This window comes from Myotis brandtii, unplaced genomic scaffold (genome assembly GCF_000412655.1).
Source record: "Myotis brandtii unplaced genomic scaffold, ASM41265v1 scaffold132, whole genome shotgun sequence".
NCBI classification, from domain to species: domain Eukaryota; kingdom Metazoa; phylum Chordata; class Mammalia; order Chiroptera; family Vespertilionidae; genus Myotis; species Myotis brandtii.
The window spans coordinates 1,389,197-1,406,085 of NW_005354673.1; the positions used below are offsets into that span (position 1 = coordinate 1,389,197).

General features: G+C 41.2%; 1 protein-coding gene across 1 annotated transcript in view; it reads right to left on the minus strand.

Moving 5' to 3' along the window:
• Nucleotides 1-16,889, minus strand: part of TSHR (thyroid stimulating hormone receptor) — a 101,527-nt gene that overhangs the window by 76,256 nt on the left and 8,382 nt on the right. The window lies entirely within an intron of this gene.

Here is a 16,889-nt window from a genome sequence, read left to right on the forward strand (position 1 = left end):
GAGGGTTCTCTCTCATCATTGATGTTTCTCTTTCTCCCTCTCCCTTCCTCTCTGAAATCAATAAAAACATATTTTTTAAAAAATAAATAAAACAGAGTGTTTTCTGTTTTTTGTTTGTTTGTTTTTTTTTTAAGATACTTGTCCTCATGTGACTCAGTCAGGAGATTTCTAAGATCATGGATTGGCTGGTAATACCCAGCCCCTCTCTCTGGTCTAACCCATAGACTCAGATCATCTCATTTCCTCCTGGGGACACAAACACTCCATAAAGGCAGCTTTTCTAGGGCTCTGAGCAGGACCATCCTGACATTGTTTTCACTCCTCTTCCAGCCTGCAAGCAAATGAAAAACAGCTCCATCTCACAGAAGGGCTGGGGAACCTTGATATAGAACATCTCCAATTGCCTTTTAGACTGAAATAATTGGACCAGTTAGATATTTTTGAAAGATATTTACTGCATTTCAACAATTAAGGTGAATTTTATAGGCCCATCTCTCATGGGTATATTTGTTTTAATCGTGAATTAAAGATTATACCCTGGCTGATGGCTCAGTTGGATGGAGTGTCATCCCGAACACCAAAAGGTTGTGGGTTTGATTCCTGGTCAGGGCACATACCCAGGATGCATGTTCAATCCCCAGTCGGGGTGTGTCTGGGAGGTAACCAATCCATGTTTCTCTCTCACATCGATGTTTCTTTCTCTGTCTCTAAAAATCAATTAAAAACATATCCTAAGGTGGAGATTAAAAAAAAAAAGATTAGTGCACATTTCCCCCCTGCACAAACATCATGACCCATAAGGTTAACGCATGAAATCCTTTCATCACGAACTAGAATTATACTCTATTCCAAATCAAGCCACATAAACATAGATGATGCCAGACCACCAAACAGTGTTTTCTCAGACTCTAAAAGGGCAGAGTAACTATCACCCGTGGGCCATACGTATAGTCCAGTGGGAAGAGTAAGCTTTGGAGGATGGAATCCGAGCTCACGGGCTGTGAGGTCCGGGTCCATCACTTAATCTCCCGGGAACCCGGTGCTCAGTGTTGGGAGGACTGGTTAACAAAGCTCTTGACTCACAACAGAGAAAAATCAATTAAAAACATATCCTAAGGTGGAGATTAAAAAAAAAAAGATTAGTGCACATTTCCCCCCTGCACAAACATCATGACCCATAAGGTTAACGCATGAAATCCTTTCATCACGAACTAGGATTATACTCTATTCCAAATCAAGCCACGTAAACATAGATGATGCCAGACCACCAAACAGTGTTTTCTCAGACTCTAAAAGGGCAGAGTAACTATCACCCGTGGGCCATACGTGTGGTCCGGTGGGAAGAGTAAGCTTTGGAGGATGGAATCCAAGCTCATGGGCTGTGAGGTCCGGGTCCATCACTTAATCTCCTGGGAACCCGGTGCTCAGTGTCAGGAGGACTGGTTAACAAAGCTCTTGACTCACAACAGAGTATGGTAGACAACAAAGAGAGACTATACATTTTCACTGGCTTGACAATTCCTAGAAGACAGGGCCTGCATGTTTAGCTCGTAGCAACAATGTTTATCACTTATCTAATAAATCCTATATTAACATGTTCATCAGAAAAAACACCTAAATGTATCTACAATCAAGTATACATGTTAAGATTCTCCATGCAAAAGCCACATAGGGAAAACAAAACAAAACTTAATTCACATTTTCCAGGGGACATTTTTCAGTGTCACTGAAACAAAGCAACATCTGTTTTCCTAGAAGTTACTATATATGACTAAATATTCTAATTAGTATTTCTCTTAGGCCATAAATATTGTACCATAATTTTAAAAACTTGATAAACTAATGTAAAAGATGGTTCTTTGAAAAAAATTATAAAACAGACAAACATCACAGCAAGATTGATTAGGAAAAAGACAAGAAAAAACACAATGCTAGTATATAATTGTATTAGAAATGACAAAGAGGCTACAAATACTGTGCACATTTATAAAAATAACTTGAGACAACAAATATAAATCTAAAATTTTTCTAAAATATATATCTTTTGTTTTTAAGAAGTGAAGCAAGGCAGTGCTGTGGTGAAGCTGGTATAGTTCATACTGCGAGGGCAGGTTATTTACCCTCTTTAAGCCTTTGCTCATTTGTAAAATGGAGGTGGTAGTGTCCTCACTACTTATTTACAGGGTTATTATGACATCAGTGGAATTAATACTGTACATGCAAAAGAAATTTAATCTAAGGAGAGAGGGAGAGAGAGAGAGAGAGAGAGAGAGAGAGAGAGAGAGAAAGAGAGAGAGAGAGAGAGAAGGAAAGAGAGAGAGAAGACACTAGTAGATATTGAGAATAAATATGAATGAAGAGTCTATGAATCAGGCTGACTTGGAAGGAAAGAATGGAAATCTGAGTAGAACCAATGATGACTGAGAAGTATAGCTGAGCAGTGTGCTTTTTCCCCCAGAAGGTCTACCACTAACTTCACCCTCCCAACCACCAGCAGGCTCATGTCGTAAGGCGTCCCGGTTTCTTAGTTTCCTTGACTGGGGCAGGGAGTCCTTAACTCACTTGGATAGGATAAGGGAAGCATGAAAATATTCCTTGTGTTCCCAGTAGTTTCTTGGACATATTAAGTTAGAAAGACATTATGAAACATAGTGTTGGGTGCTAGAATATTTCTGGTGGTGCTTAAGGGACATGTTAAATAAAACCTGAGAGTGAATTCTGGCTTGCAGCTGATTATGGGATGGCATTAGATGCCTGGCATCTTAGGGGTTAAAAAGTCTTTGGTAGGCCAGCCAGAAAGTTTAATAAGCATGTAAAATACATTCCAAACAAATGACTGCTGGAACATAACCCTGTAAGTTGGGGACTGCCTGTTTTTATAACCTTTGCCAAAGTTACTAAAATTAGCAGCATAATCGAAATAAAAAAATTATATATTCTTATGACTGAACAGCATGGCAGCATCTTTAAACCCAGAGCTGAATTTTAAAGTCAATATTATTTTTTGGGCATTTTCTAGAACCAAAGAGAATGATTTGGCAAGCCACCCCCTCTGGCAATATGAATGGAGAAATTTTGCTTTTATCTTTACAATTAAAGTAACTCTGTGCAGTTTCATTCCCAGTGTGAACGGGGGCACAGGTGGTATGCTGATTAATCTGCCGATGTTACAAAACAGAGAAATAGCAAATATGTTAGGTAAGAGACACAAACATTCTGTTTCTCACCCATCTCCTTGATTTCCCAAACCAAAATGCTAACAGTTCAGAGGATCATTTTGTATATGTAATGGAGGAAAGCACTGGAATGTTTAGCTTAGAAAAGACTTCTTATACCAGGGAGGAGGAAAGTCATTAAATAGAAGTGACGTTCTTTCTGATTTGGTCTATGGCAGTGGTTCTCAACCTTCTGGCCCTTTAAATACAGTTCCTCATGTTGTGACCCAACCATAAAATTATTTTCGTTGCTACTTCATAACTGTAATGTTGCTACTGTTATGAATCATAATGTAAATATCTGATATGCAGGATGGTCTTAGGCGACCCCTGTGAAAGGGTCGTTCGACCGCCAAAGGGGTCGCGACCCACAGGTTGAGAACCGCTGGTCTATGGGGTTTTAGTGGACACATCTAAGACCAATGGTGGTAGATTTTCTCCAGTGTAGGAAAGGTTAACAGAATTCTTCAACAACGAGATAGTAAGTTTCCTTTACTTATGTATTCAAAGGACGACTATCATGAATCAAGTACAGGAGATTCTTACACTGGGTAGAAAGTTAAAGTAGATGGTCTACTTTTCCAATACTAAAGCTCTGTAAGTTCATGAAAATCATAATAACTAGTCCCTCTTTATTTCCCAAGCAATATGATATCCTCAAAATTGCCAATGAGGAAATTCAAGTGGATGCTAAGACCCCAGTTGGTCATACAATTGTGCAATCAAGTTTTAAGTGTTTCTGATGGAGCCAGCCAACCTGAGACTGCCCATCTCCTTACTCATGGAGTTGTAGTTTTGGAAACTAAAATCTGTAGTAGGCAAAAACTGCTCCAAGCCGTGTGGCTTTCCAACAGGGTATGATTATAAAAGAGGCCAGAATTATTGTAGCTCAGAAGGGGAAATGTCAGCAGAATTTATTTTCCTTATAAAACATATTCTTTGATCCTTCTACCATATTGCACATCTGTTTCTTGGACTGTCTAGTGGTCAGTGAGGTCAAGATAATGTTGTATAGATCTCATTGCCTTTATTTTGGCTTTAGAGAGACTAAGAGCCAAGATTTGTTTCTTTTTAGAATAGTTATTATTTAGGAAATGTAAGTTTTTCATTGTTGGAAGCCATTTGGAGTGCTCTAATAGGTGGCAGTTGCCTCTGCCTGATCTTTGTAAGTGATAGCACCAGGGCATTGCAGTGTGCTCAGGAAGAAAGTCACAATGGAAGTCTGTTTGTCTTCTTTACAAACCCACCACACTTGTAATTATTTTTAAAATATATTTTTATTAATTTCAGAGAGGAAGGGAGAGAGAGAGAGGAAGGGAGAGGGGAGAGAAGAGAGAGAAATAATATCAATGAGAGAGAATCATTGATCGGCTGCCTCCTGCATACCCCCTACTGGGGATTGAGCCCACAACCCAGGCATGTGCCCCCAACAAGAATCGAATCTGGGACCCTTCAGTCCACAGGCTGACACTCTATCTATGGAGCCAAACCAGCTAGGGCCACACTTGTAATTTTTTGATCAACATTGGCCGTCCATCTGGGATGCAATTCCATGAGAGTAAGGCCAAATTATCTTGTGCAGCATTCCATTTCCATTAGCTAGCATAGTGCCAGCACTCAAAAATATTCAATTGAAACAATAAATCTAGCAAGGAAATGATGACCCGCTCCCTCCAATGCTCTTTATATCTTCCACATCAATTCCTCTCCCCCGCACACACATACACTCATGCACATATGCACACATGCACACAGAGTAACTTAAAAGAATAGAAACTGCCTACTTTATGTTTCACAAATTGCATACAGAAAGCAGTACATTCTTGTCCCCATGTCCTGGATCAGTGGAAAAATTCTCAGTTTCTTCCTTTCAAACGACTTCATTTTTGTTATCAACTATATCAATGGACACTGAGATAGTTCACAGTGATGTAAGGACACCTCACCTGGCTTTCAAGGTTTCCATCTAAAGTACAACAAAATTGCTTCTAGTCCCATGCAAAGGCGAAGGAGCTGTGGGTGCCCCCCAAGGGAGGTTCATACCACCTCATGGGACAGTCAAGACAAGAAGCCTCATCATAAAATGTAGGTAAATATGGAAGATCTCCTGCCTCTTAAATACCTTAAAATGCCGTTGTAGGCGACGTTTCTTTCTGAGAGGCAGGACAAAGACAGCAGGAGACCACGTGTGACCTGGGACTAGGGAAGTGGGGAGATGGGTAATGTTAAACACTATCCTGCCCTATCTTGCAGTTTTGCCAGAAGCCAAATAATCTAGTTTTTACCTCAGGATAGTCCTAAGAATAAAATTATATTGGTTTGTATATTGTCTACTTATTCCATAAACACCTATGCATAATATTTGATTTGACCTTTGTAATAATACTGCAAGGTAGTTGACAGATATTATTATTATTATTGCTATTCCCATCTTTTTTTCCGTATACAAAACTGCAGGGTTTAAATGACCATTTGAGGGTTAAAGTGCTAGCTAGAGGCAATGCTGGGTCTTGATCTCCAGGAGACAAAGCAGTGTGTGTAGCAATAGCAGGACTAAAGCCTGTGGAATTCCAACTCCATCTGTTATCTATGTAACCTCGGAAAAATCCTTTGCATTTTCTTAGCTTTAGTTTTTTAAAAATATGTCTTTATTGATTTCAGAGAGGAAGGAAAAGGGGGGGGGGGAGAGAGAGAAACATCAATGATAAGAGAGAATCATTGATCAGCTGCCTCCTGCATGCCCCCAACTGGGGATTGAGCCCACAGTGCTCAACCACTGAGTAACCATGGCCAGGTAGCTTTAGTTTTTTTTAAAAACATATATTTTTTTTTAAATGGGGCTAAAGAGGTAAAAAGGGAAGGGCAGAGGCAATATTTATCCTGTTCACCTCATGGAATTATTATGAGATGGGGATAATAAAGGTCGTAGGGTGTAACTGTGAGATGGTGTCACTCTAAGAAGAATAATACTTCCCAACAGAGATGAATAGATGGGGCTTTGGGGCCCGAGGGTCCAAGCACCATGCCTTTCTAGTGGTATGACCTCAACTGAGTTCCTGAACCTTTAGTTTCCTCATCTTTAAAATGGGAACAATAAAACCTGCCTCATAAGGCTGACATGTGGATTAAATGAGATTAAGTACAGAAAATAGAAGTAACTAACTGTATGATAATAGTGGTAGCAGAATAATTTAAATAGTAATTTTCTCTCCAGTTGAAGAAACTGAGATTTAGCAGCTTACTAGATTTGGTTTCAGGGTACCCAGAGAGCAGAGCAGAGCAGAGACTTGGTAGACCAGTGTGAAGTCTTGTATTTGCTTCGGAAGAACAGATCTGGTGAGTGGAAGCTGGATGAGAAGAAACTTTTTTCTTTTTCTCTCCATCCCACCAGCTCCACCCACCGCAGTCCACAGGGTCTATTTCTTTAGGATTTGGGAAAACAGGAGCCACTGGAGGGCCAAGGAGAAACCAGTACAAGAGAGATTTCCCTCCTTTATTGCTGTAAGAATCCCAAGAAATCGTAGACGAGAGATTGGATGTTTAGTGGCGCCATTGCTTAAAGCCCAGGTTTCCCCCAATTACTGGGACAGCATTTCCTTCCCTGGAGGACCAGGTCTGAATTTCTGGCCCCCTTAGGCAACTAGAAGTAAACCTTTGAGATGAAATCCTCTTGTATGTTGGTGCTCCTTCTGCTGGTTGGCTGAAAACTTACTATGACAGGGCAACGTGACTCAGAAAACTCTGCAATAAACAAATAGTAGTCATTTCCTGGGTCATAGGAGAAAGTTTCCAAGAATAAAGAAGAACTGTAGTCATGTGTGGCATTTGTATTGCACAATAATTCATTTAAAAATAGTTCAAATCTCCCAGGAAAGGGAGCAGACATTGGGGAAGCAAAGAGCATCTAAACAGTCAAATAGCTGGGCCACTTAACTGCTCTGAGCTTCCGGTTATTCTGTAAGTTGAGGATTCTCCATCAGAATTGTTTTGAGAATTAAATAAAATAAGATAATGTAAGCTATTCATACATTCTAAACCACTATACAAATAGTAGCAATTATTTAAATCTTTTTTCTTCTTTCCATGTTCATTGCCCTTTACCTCTGTTACAGACTTTAACATATCGCGTGAGGGAAAAGTTTACGTCCAGTTTCCTGACTAGAATGTGAGAGACTCAAGAAGAAAGGCTATGACACTTTTTATACAACCCACAACCCAAAACACTGACCAGCACATACTGGTCAGTGCTTAATAAGTACCTTTTCCCTTTAATTTTTTCTTTTTTTTTTTGAAAACCAGAACTAAGTGATCCTTTCTAGTCTAACATTTATTTCCCCAAATTCCCTGGAAATCCACATAGTGACTTCTGAGATTTATGAGTTGATTGCTTTATCACTCTCTGGGCTTGTTGGTGTAAATGAATTTAAAGTAGCTTCTCGCCCTGGCCAGGTGGCTCAGTTGGTTGGAGCATCATCCCATGCACCAGAAGGTTGTGGGTTCAACTCCTGGTGAGGGCACATACTTGGGTTGCGGGTTTGATCCCTAGTCAGGGTGTGTATTAGAGGTAGCCAATCAGTGTTTCTCTCTCTCCCCCTTCCTCTCTTTCTAAAAATCAATAAAAATATGTCCTCGGGTAATAATTAAAAAACAAAACACATAAAAAACAAAAATGAAGCAGCTTCTCCACCAATATGTCAGCTGATTTTGATCTGCAATGCTCTGTTCAAAATGTAAAGTTTATGATTAGACCTTCCTTAGGCTCCTGTTTGTCAACCGTTTTCATCTGCTAACTTCACAGTATCCCCTGGCAGTCAGCTGACCCTTCAATTACTCCTTCTCCACTCTGAACACTACTTCAAAAGGTCCCCTGTATGTTGAATTTTATCTTCAATTTCCAGACTTTTTTTTTTTTTACTTCTCCTTCACCAATATCTGACATTGGAATCTGGAAAGAGTGGCAGCGTTAATAATAAAATGAAGCAGAATCCTTGGACCTGTCATCATTAATTGCTTTCAAAGTCTGGCCTGTCTTTATGAGATTTGTTTCTTTATTTCCTCTTTGAAAACAAACCTGGGTTATTGAACATCTGGGCTGGAATTTCTGCTGAAGAAAAACATTCAGAGGCTCTTGAAGTCTGTCCAAGCTCTCAAGTCTTTTTCGTAAGTGGATAGAACCACTTGCTTGAGAAAAGGATCCCCCCCATCCCCCCTCCCACTTCAGTGTTTTTTTGTCATGTGTGCTGGTGAGCAACTTTCATTGTAGGTATGAGTTACATATGGGGATAGAGAGTGATAGGCTAAAGGATGGACTTTTGTACTGTATTGAGTGATTTCATGGGAAGAGGAGTTTATAGGTCTTTTAATTTTGAATCATAAGATCAGATGAGAATATATAGTTTTCCAAAAAGCCATGTATGGATTTGCAAATTATTCTTGATTAAGAGAGAAAAATCAGGACATGTTCAATCTGTGTTTTAATCTTCTTATTCATCACAGTCACTATTTACTTGTATAAAACGTTTAACAATTATTCCTGTTGCAGGCCACGCTCTTAAAGAAAACTTCCACCAGTTTTGTGTTTCTAGCATCAGTGTATTTAAAATCTAACCCAGTAAAAGTCACAACAGGCTGAGCTTCAGGGATAGTTTGTTGGCCACATCTTACATGCACCTGTGTCCACTCTGGACTCAAATGAAAGGCCTCCCAATAGGGCATGGAAGCCATCTTTCCAGGGAGCCATAGAAGGGGCCAGATGACACAAAGGAAGTGCAGGGAGTAACTTGGATCAATGAGAAACAGGAGGTGGGTGAGTTCCTTCTCATGAACTGCCGTAAAGCACGGCCTTCTCAGAGCCTGTCCACAGGTACCCCGTGTGGCCGTGCAGAGGCACTTGCCACATTACCTGCTGGGTTTCTCCTGTCTCTTTGGGAAGGAAGCACGGGCCCCCCTGCCTTACTTCTCTTGTTCCTCACTCTCACATTAGCAAGTTAACTCTGCCTCAGACTCTGTTTTCCAGGGAACCCAGGATAAGATGGCTATTGGTTAAAAAGATCTACTAGCCAGCACACTGAAGGTTCACTTTAATCCTGGATAATTTTGTGAACCTGCTATGTGCAAGGCACTAGGTTAGGTATCCTAAGGGAAGCAAAGGTGAATACCATTCAATCCCTGACCTTAGGCACCAATAGTCTAGAACAGGGGTCCTCAAACTACGGCCCGCGGGCCACATGCAAATACAAATATTGTATTTGTTCCCGTTTTGTTTTTTTACTTCAAAATAAATTATGTGCAGTGTGCATAGGAATTTGTTCATAGTTTTTTTTTAAACTATAGTCCGGCCCTCCAACGGTCTGAGGGACAGTGAACTGGCCCCCTGTTTAAAAAGTTTGAGGACCCCTGGTCTAGAAGATAAAACAATTGCAAAGTCAGCATCACTCTTAAAGAGGAATTCAGGACTGTTAGGCTCTCCTGAGAGCAATAGAAGCCAATGATCTGTTACACAGGGAATTGAGGACCTCATCCACAGTACATTTTATAATTATTACTCTGGCTGCTGTGTTTATTAAGGACAGAAGAAACTCCAGTTATAGTGGCTCAGGTGGGAAACAATGATGGTGGTGTGAACTTTGATAGCAAAAACAAGAATGGAATGGAGACAGATTGAAGACATGTTTAGATTGGTAGTGATTATGGATTTGATATTAGGAATGAGAGAGAAGACAGTATCAAGGATAACTCTATGCTGTCTGTTTTGAGGATCTGGGAAAATGTGAACTATTCACTGAGATCCCTACACAGAAAGAGTTTTGGCTAAGAAGATAATGAGGTCACTTTTAGAAATGCTAAATGTTAGGAATCTGTAAGATACCTTTATAGGCAGATGGATAATATAGACCTAGTGCTCAGAAGAGACCTAGCCTAAAGATCTGAAATGGAAATTCATGAGAGTCTCATTTGATGTGTGAATGGGAGTTGACAAGGTGGCTGGTGGAAGTGTGGCCTGAAAAGAGAACCTAAGAAACATCAAGTAAGTATTAGGTAGAGGAGAAGAAGCTTGTAAAGAAAAATCCAAGGAAGTGCAAACTGAAAATATATAAAAAAAAAGACGTGGCAGCTCTGCAAATGTGCCACTCTGATCTCCCTCTAAGAAACAGCTTCCTGTCTAACTGTCAAGAAGACATTTGCTACCAGCCTCTATCTGTAGCACATTTGGGATCTGTCACATGTTTGAACCAAGGCCCTAATCTTCCTGGTAAGCCCACAGCTAATGGATGAGCATGGCAGGGGCACTAGAGCCTGGCTGTTATGCCCAATGTGGGACCCCTCTCACAAGCAGTCTTCACTAAGAGTTCCCCACTGGGTTGGCCAAGACTTCGTCAGATTTGCCGAGAATGTGAGGCTGTGTCTACCAAGTCCTGCTTCCTCTCTCTTTATCTTTCACAGATGTTACCTCCTGCAAACCACATGCATTCCCAACTCTGTCTCAGCATTTGCTCCAGAATAACTGAACTTGGTTAATGGGTCATTTGGTTTGGTATGTAGATGTTGTTTCAGTATGTCCACCTAAAATGGACATCTGCTGCATGTGGCCTTGAAAGGCAGCAGCAAGAGAAAATCTTCCTAATGGGAGGATTTCATGGGAAAGTTGCCTGAGATAAGACTACATATGGAATCGTGAGCAAAAGGATTGCCCAGCTGGTCAGGGGCCTGGGAAGAAAAAGATAATAATTTTGCAGAGAAAAAAAAATCTGGGCTAGATGCATGTGGATGAATATATGAGAGTGGGTATGAAATGTGAAGATCTTCGTATCATATATTAATGACCACCAAAGCATAGCCACCACAGAAGAAGCATTGAGTAGCCAAGACAAAATTGATTAGTTGACAGTAGCCATCTTTTGTCATTGGCCACTCCAGAATTAGCACGATTGGCACATTAACAGAATGAACATTACATGTCAATAGCATGGACTATGGACCCCCCTACTTATCAAGGCTGATCTACTACTGCTATCATTGAGAGTCCAACCAGTTTGCAAGGGAGATCAATGTAACACTATTACTTGAGGGGACCACATGGCCACTTGGTGGCAAGATGACCACTTTGAGCCTTTTCTTACTGGAAGGGCCAGTGATTTATTGTTATAGTAGTAGGCACTTATTCTTGGCAGCCTAGAGCCTCAGCTAGCACCACTATCTGGGAGATTTCAAAGTATCTGATCTAGGCATATAATCTCATATAACATACCATCTGATCATGAAACTTACTTCACAGAGAAGGAGATAGGGAGGTGAGCCCATGGCCATATCAAGTGCCACACAATCCAGAAGCAATTGGTTTTACAGAGCAATAAAATCACCTGCCAAAGGCACACGGAAGTGCTAACTTGTAGGTAATACTTCTGCCATGAGAGGATACCATCATGCAGATTACACAATGATTTACAAACTATTTGGATGTTGTGTCCTGTTAGCAAGAATATATAGGTCTAGGAACCAAGGGACAGAAGCAGAAGTGGTCCCAGTTGCCATTATGGCCAATGACTCACCACGGGATTCTGTGCTTCCCATCCCCACAATTCTAGGCTCTGCAGGGAACTACAAGCTATGACTCCTACCTGGACATTTTGGATTCCTTATGTCCAGGGACATAGGATGGCAGTAATTGATAGGAGTAACTGATTCTGATCACCAGGAAGAGGTAGACCAGTAGTTATATAATGATGGTAGGGAGAAATAAGTGTAGAATTCAGGAATCCACCTGGCCATGTCATAGTACTTGCTCAATTATGACTAAAATAGTCAATTCTAGCAACCCTAGTGTGAGAAGAGTATGGTTACCACAGGCCTAGACCTCTGAGGAATGAGATCTTGGATCATATCAGATAAGTCATCAAGGCCAGAAGGGATGAGAGCTGGGGAATTTAGAATGGACAGTGGAGGATAGAGATGGTAAGTACCAGTTGTGGTCCTTTCAACTGCTGCTATTGAAAATGAAGATACTAGACACACTATAAAAAGAAAGCATTGCATCCCCAAGTCACCCTACTTTTCTTGGTCATGAGAGACATACTTTCTGGAAAGTGCCAAGTTTCTTATGAATAAAGGGAATTCATAGGTACATTAGAATGTCTATTATCTCACAGAACTGAATCAGACAGAACCTGGAAGGATCCTTTCATGCTTCGTAGAGCACGTTTCAGAGCTTCTGGATTTGCTGTTTTAGATCCTGGGGATGGAGGCTGGTTGTGAAATGGCAACTTGGTTATGCTACCTAAGGAGACCAGCCAAGCATTAAGTAGGGGCATCTGGAGAGTTTGGAAATACTAACAGGCTTTTCAGCCAAAATCTGACATTGAACAGATAAAATCCTTCTTACAGAGTTATGGACCCTATTGGGACAGAAATACCCAATAGGGTCCAGTCAGAATTTCGGCCACTTTACCCTACAAACAGTAACTCCCCAGGGATAAGTATCTCTGGCAGAAGATAAGAAATCCTGTAAATCTTTAAAATGTCCCTTTTGCATGGAGGACATGTGTTTGCTCTTCTTACTAAGGCTGCACAACCCTCAAGCCTAACAGCTGCTGAATGGTCCCTGCGTGAGAGCTTGACCTCTACAAACCAATGTAATGCCCACACTGCTGGATCTGGGTCTCAGACACACTACTGCATTGGTGATAATAGTTAACCTGTGATCAAAGCTTTATTCTGGTTTACCAGGTATTTCATGTACGTGCTGCTAGCATTATCTCACGTGATCCTCATAACCACTCCATGACGTAGCTGCAGCAGATCTCATTAGTTTGTTTATCTTGTGAGTTGAGCAAATGGTCTCCCACATAGTGAGTTGGTGGAGAGCTAGAATTTGAACGCACATCTGTCTCAAAGCCCAAGCCCAGAATGGGTTGGAAAGAAATAGCTGAGAAGTAGGCTCCGGTAAACATAAGGGGAAGACTACTCTATTCCTCTCATTGAACCTTTTTAAAAAAAAATGGTAGCAAATTTTCTTTATTGGCATGTTGGTTAAATTTTTTAATGGAAAAATAAAATAAGACATAGAAGCCAATAGTATGAGAAAACCCATTACAAAAAGGATACTGTTTGAGTTCTGCAGCTTCCCTAGAACAGAGAAAAGTCCTTTGCATAAGTATTGGCTCTTTAAAGGGTAAAGAGTTAACAGATAATGTATCATGCATTGCTATGAAATCACCTCTTTCTAGAAGTGTTGACTAAGATTGCCATGGGATGCAGAAGGGATAAGCGCTTGGTGTTCCTCAGCCGACTGGCTAGAAACACTTCACCGGCCGGGGACTCTTAAAACCTGTGACATGGGGAAGCAATTTCATGGTTCTAAGCCTCTGAGAATAAGCATGGGCATTCTTGGTGTTCAGATGGTTAGATCTAAGGTGTAAGGCATTTAGACATGGAGTGGAGCTGCTCTCTACGCCAGTGTGTCGGAAATGAACCTGCCTGAAACATCCTGAAAGTACCTAAAGCTTGGCCTCTTGACCTGTGTTTCCCCCTCAGGCGACTTGTCTGGCTGCCCACACCCTTTCCATCCCTACAGTGTGCATGAAACATGAAAACACTGCTAAGTATGTAAAAAAAAAGCCAGGCACAGAGGTCACATGTGATATGATTCCATTTATATAAACTGTCCAGAATAGACAAATCCATAGAGACAGAAGCAGGTTAGTGGTTGCCTGGGCAACGGGCAGAGGGGGGATGGGGAGTGACTGGAGAGTCAAGTGCAGGGTCTCACCTTCCACACTGGAGCTTTTCTTTCACTATCTGGGAACTCTTTCTTCATTTATACACAAGAAACATGGAAGGTTGGTGCAATTAACACCCTGACCCAGGGGACTAGAAGCTGATGGATGTAATTTCCCTTTCTTCCTTCCTAGAGCAAGGGTCCTGAGATGCATAGCATCGGAATTCACAGGGAGTCCCGTGGGGTCAGCAACTATTTGCTTCGAAGCAGCAGCCGACTCTCCCTCCCTGCCAATGTCATTCCCCCATCCTACCATTCTGCTCCCCCAAATCACACACCCCAGTAGGAATTGTCACACAGGCTCTGCTTTCTGGAGAACCCAGGCTAAGATATTAACTCTTGATTTCACTCAGACTCCACACAGTCTGTTAGGAAATCCTGTTGGCTTTGCCTTCATCATAAAATCCAAGATTCAACCATTTTTCACTTCCTTCCCCACTGTTAAGCTGGTCCAAGCCATTGTCATCACTTACTGATTAACAAATACAGTTGCCAGGGTGACCCTAGTAAAATGTAAATCAGTTCATGTGATTTTTTTTTGGACTAAAAATCCTATTAAACTTCTTATCCCATTTAGAACATATACATATCTAATGTCTTATAGTGTCTACAAAGTACATCATCTGTCCTATAACTTCTTTGACCTCATTTCCCACAACCCTCTCTGCTTCAGCCACATTCTCTCCTTGTTACTTCTTAAACATACACATTTCTCTCCTTGTTACTTCTTAAATATACTATGCATGCTCCTCCCATGTACTCCTACCTAGAGGTCTTTTCATTTATTCACAATTTCTCTCCCAAGATTGATATTCAAATGTCACCTGCTCACTGAGGCCTTCTCAGACCATTTAAAATGCAACTTCCAGCATTCCTTCTCCCTCTCCCTTAATTTTTCTCCATTATACTTATCACCATCTGACATTCTATGTGTTTTATTATTAGCATTATTATTATTTTTTGGCTATTTCCCCCTGCTAGAATGTCAGATCAATGAGGTCATGTATCAGATATCACCAATGCCTAGAATAGTACCTGTGTATATAGGTGATCAGTAAGTATTTATTGAAAAAAAGAAGAATGGTAGGAAGGAAGAAAAGCTGCAATAAAATGCCACCTGTCTAGAGGTAAGGTTTCTGGTCATCTCAAATCTTTGGATGGCCACGTAGCCAGAAATAACTGAGAAGAGTGTTGAGAAGGAAACAGAGCAGTCACAAAGCCCACTCAACACTGTCACAGGCGAGCCCCTCAAGGGTGCCCTCCCTTTAGGTCAGTGGTTCTCAACCTTCCTAATGCCGAGACCCTTTAATACAGTTCCTCATGTTGGGGTGACCCCCAATTTCATTGTTACAAATTGAACATAATTAAAGCATAGTGATTAATCACAAAAACAATATGTAATTATATATGTGTTTTCCGATGGTCTTAGGCGACCCCTGTGAAAGGGTCGTTTGACCCCCAAAGGGGTTGCGACCCACAGGTTGAGAACTGCTGCTTTAGGTCCTGTTCATTGTCTTGTACAGATCCTTTCCCTGAGGTTAGGTTTCTCCTTTCCCGTTCACAGAAGATGGAAATAACAAAATACGGAGTGACAGTAGCTGGCAGTAAGAAGAGACGCTTTCAATCCCTGCTCTGGAGTAATTACAATAACACTCGGGTGTGGGTAAAATTAAGCTAATGCCTCCGAGATGTAAGCCAAAGGCTTCACATATCATATAAATACAGGGATCAGGTTTTTCAAAGAAAAACTGGGACACAGGGAACTCTTCCCAGGTGCAAGAGGGGTGTGGAAAATTGAGTTAAGATGATGACGAAATATTTGAGGGTAAAATATTTTAAATAGGGCTGGAGCAGAAAAGTCCAGGGCATATTTACATGTCACTACATGTAAGAGAACAACATTTATAAGATGGTTTAAAAATAACGACTGCTGCTTTGTCATTTTAAGAAAAAAAAAATTGAAACACCCTGAATGTTCTTAAGGATTCAACCAAAATCAAGCAAAGTAAGTAGAGTCTGATACCTAAATGGAACCTATTAAAAATACAATTTGTAGCTTTGAACACATGGGACCATTTCCCCCATACATTTCCTTCAACTGAGTTTTAATTGCACCAATGAAAGGCAAAATGGTAATTAAGCATCCCACCCAGCGTCAGTGACAATGGAAACAGGGCCAATATGAAGCATTTAATGTCAGATACGAGGCATCAGAAACTTGTAAAGTCTGTTTCTAAACTACTTTAAAATACATTTAGTGAACTTCTGCATGAAGAGCCTATTCAAGAGCTAAGTGTGAGGCATCACGAGGTAATACAGTGTTTCAGAGAAAAAATATCATGTTCGAAGGTCAGGCAATTTTTATTTATTTAAAAATATGCTTTAGTGTTCTTTATCCTATATACTAAAAGCCTAATATGCTAAGTGTCTGGCCATTCAATCAATCAAAGCATAATATGCTAATGATATGCTAAGGCTGCTCAACTGCTTGCTATGACATGCACTGACCACCAGGGGGGCAGACGCTTCGACTGGTAGGTTAGCTGGCTGCTGGGGTCTGGCCGATTGGGACTGAGTGAGATGGGCCTGACACGTCCTGGAGCCCTCCAGGGGTCCCTCCCTGGCCCCGATCGTGCAATGGTGGGGTACCTCAGCCTGGCCTGCACTGTCTTGCAATCCCAGCTGAGGGGACCTCCCGCCCCGAGTGCACGCATTTTGAGCACTGGGCCTCTAGTCCTATCTAATAAAAGAGAAACATGGTAATTAGCCGTACCTCCGCTACCCTTCCCATTGGCTAATCAGGGTGATATGCAAATTAACTGCCAGCCAAGATGGCGGCCGGCAGCCAGGCAGCTTGAAGCGAACATGAGGCTTGCTTGCTTCAGTGACGGAGGAAGCCA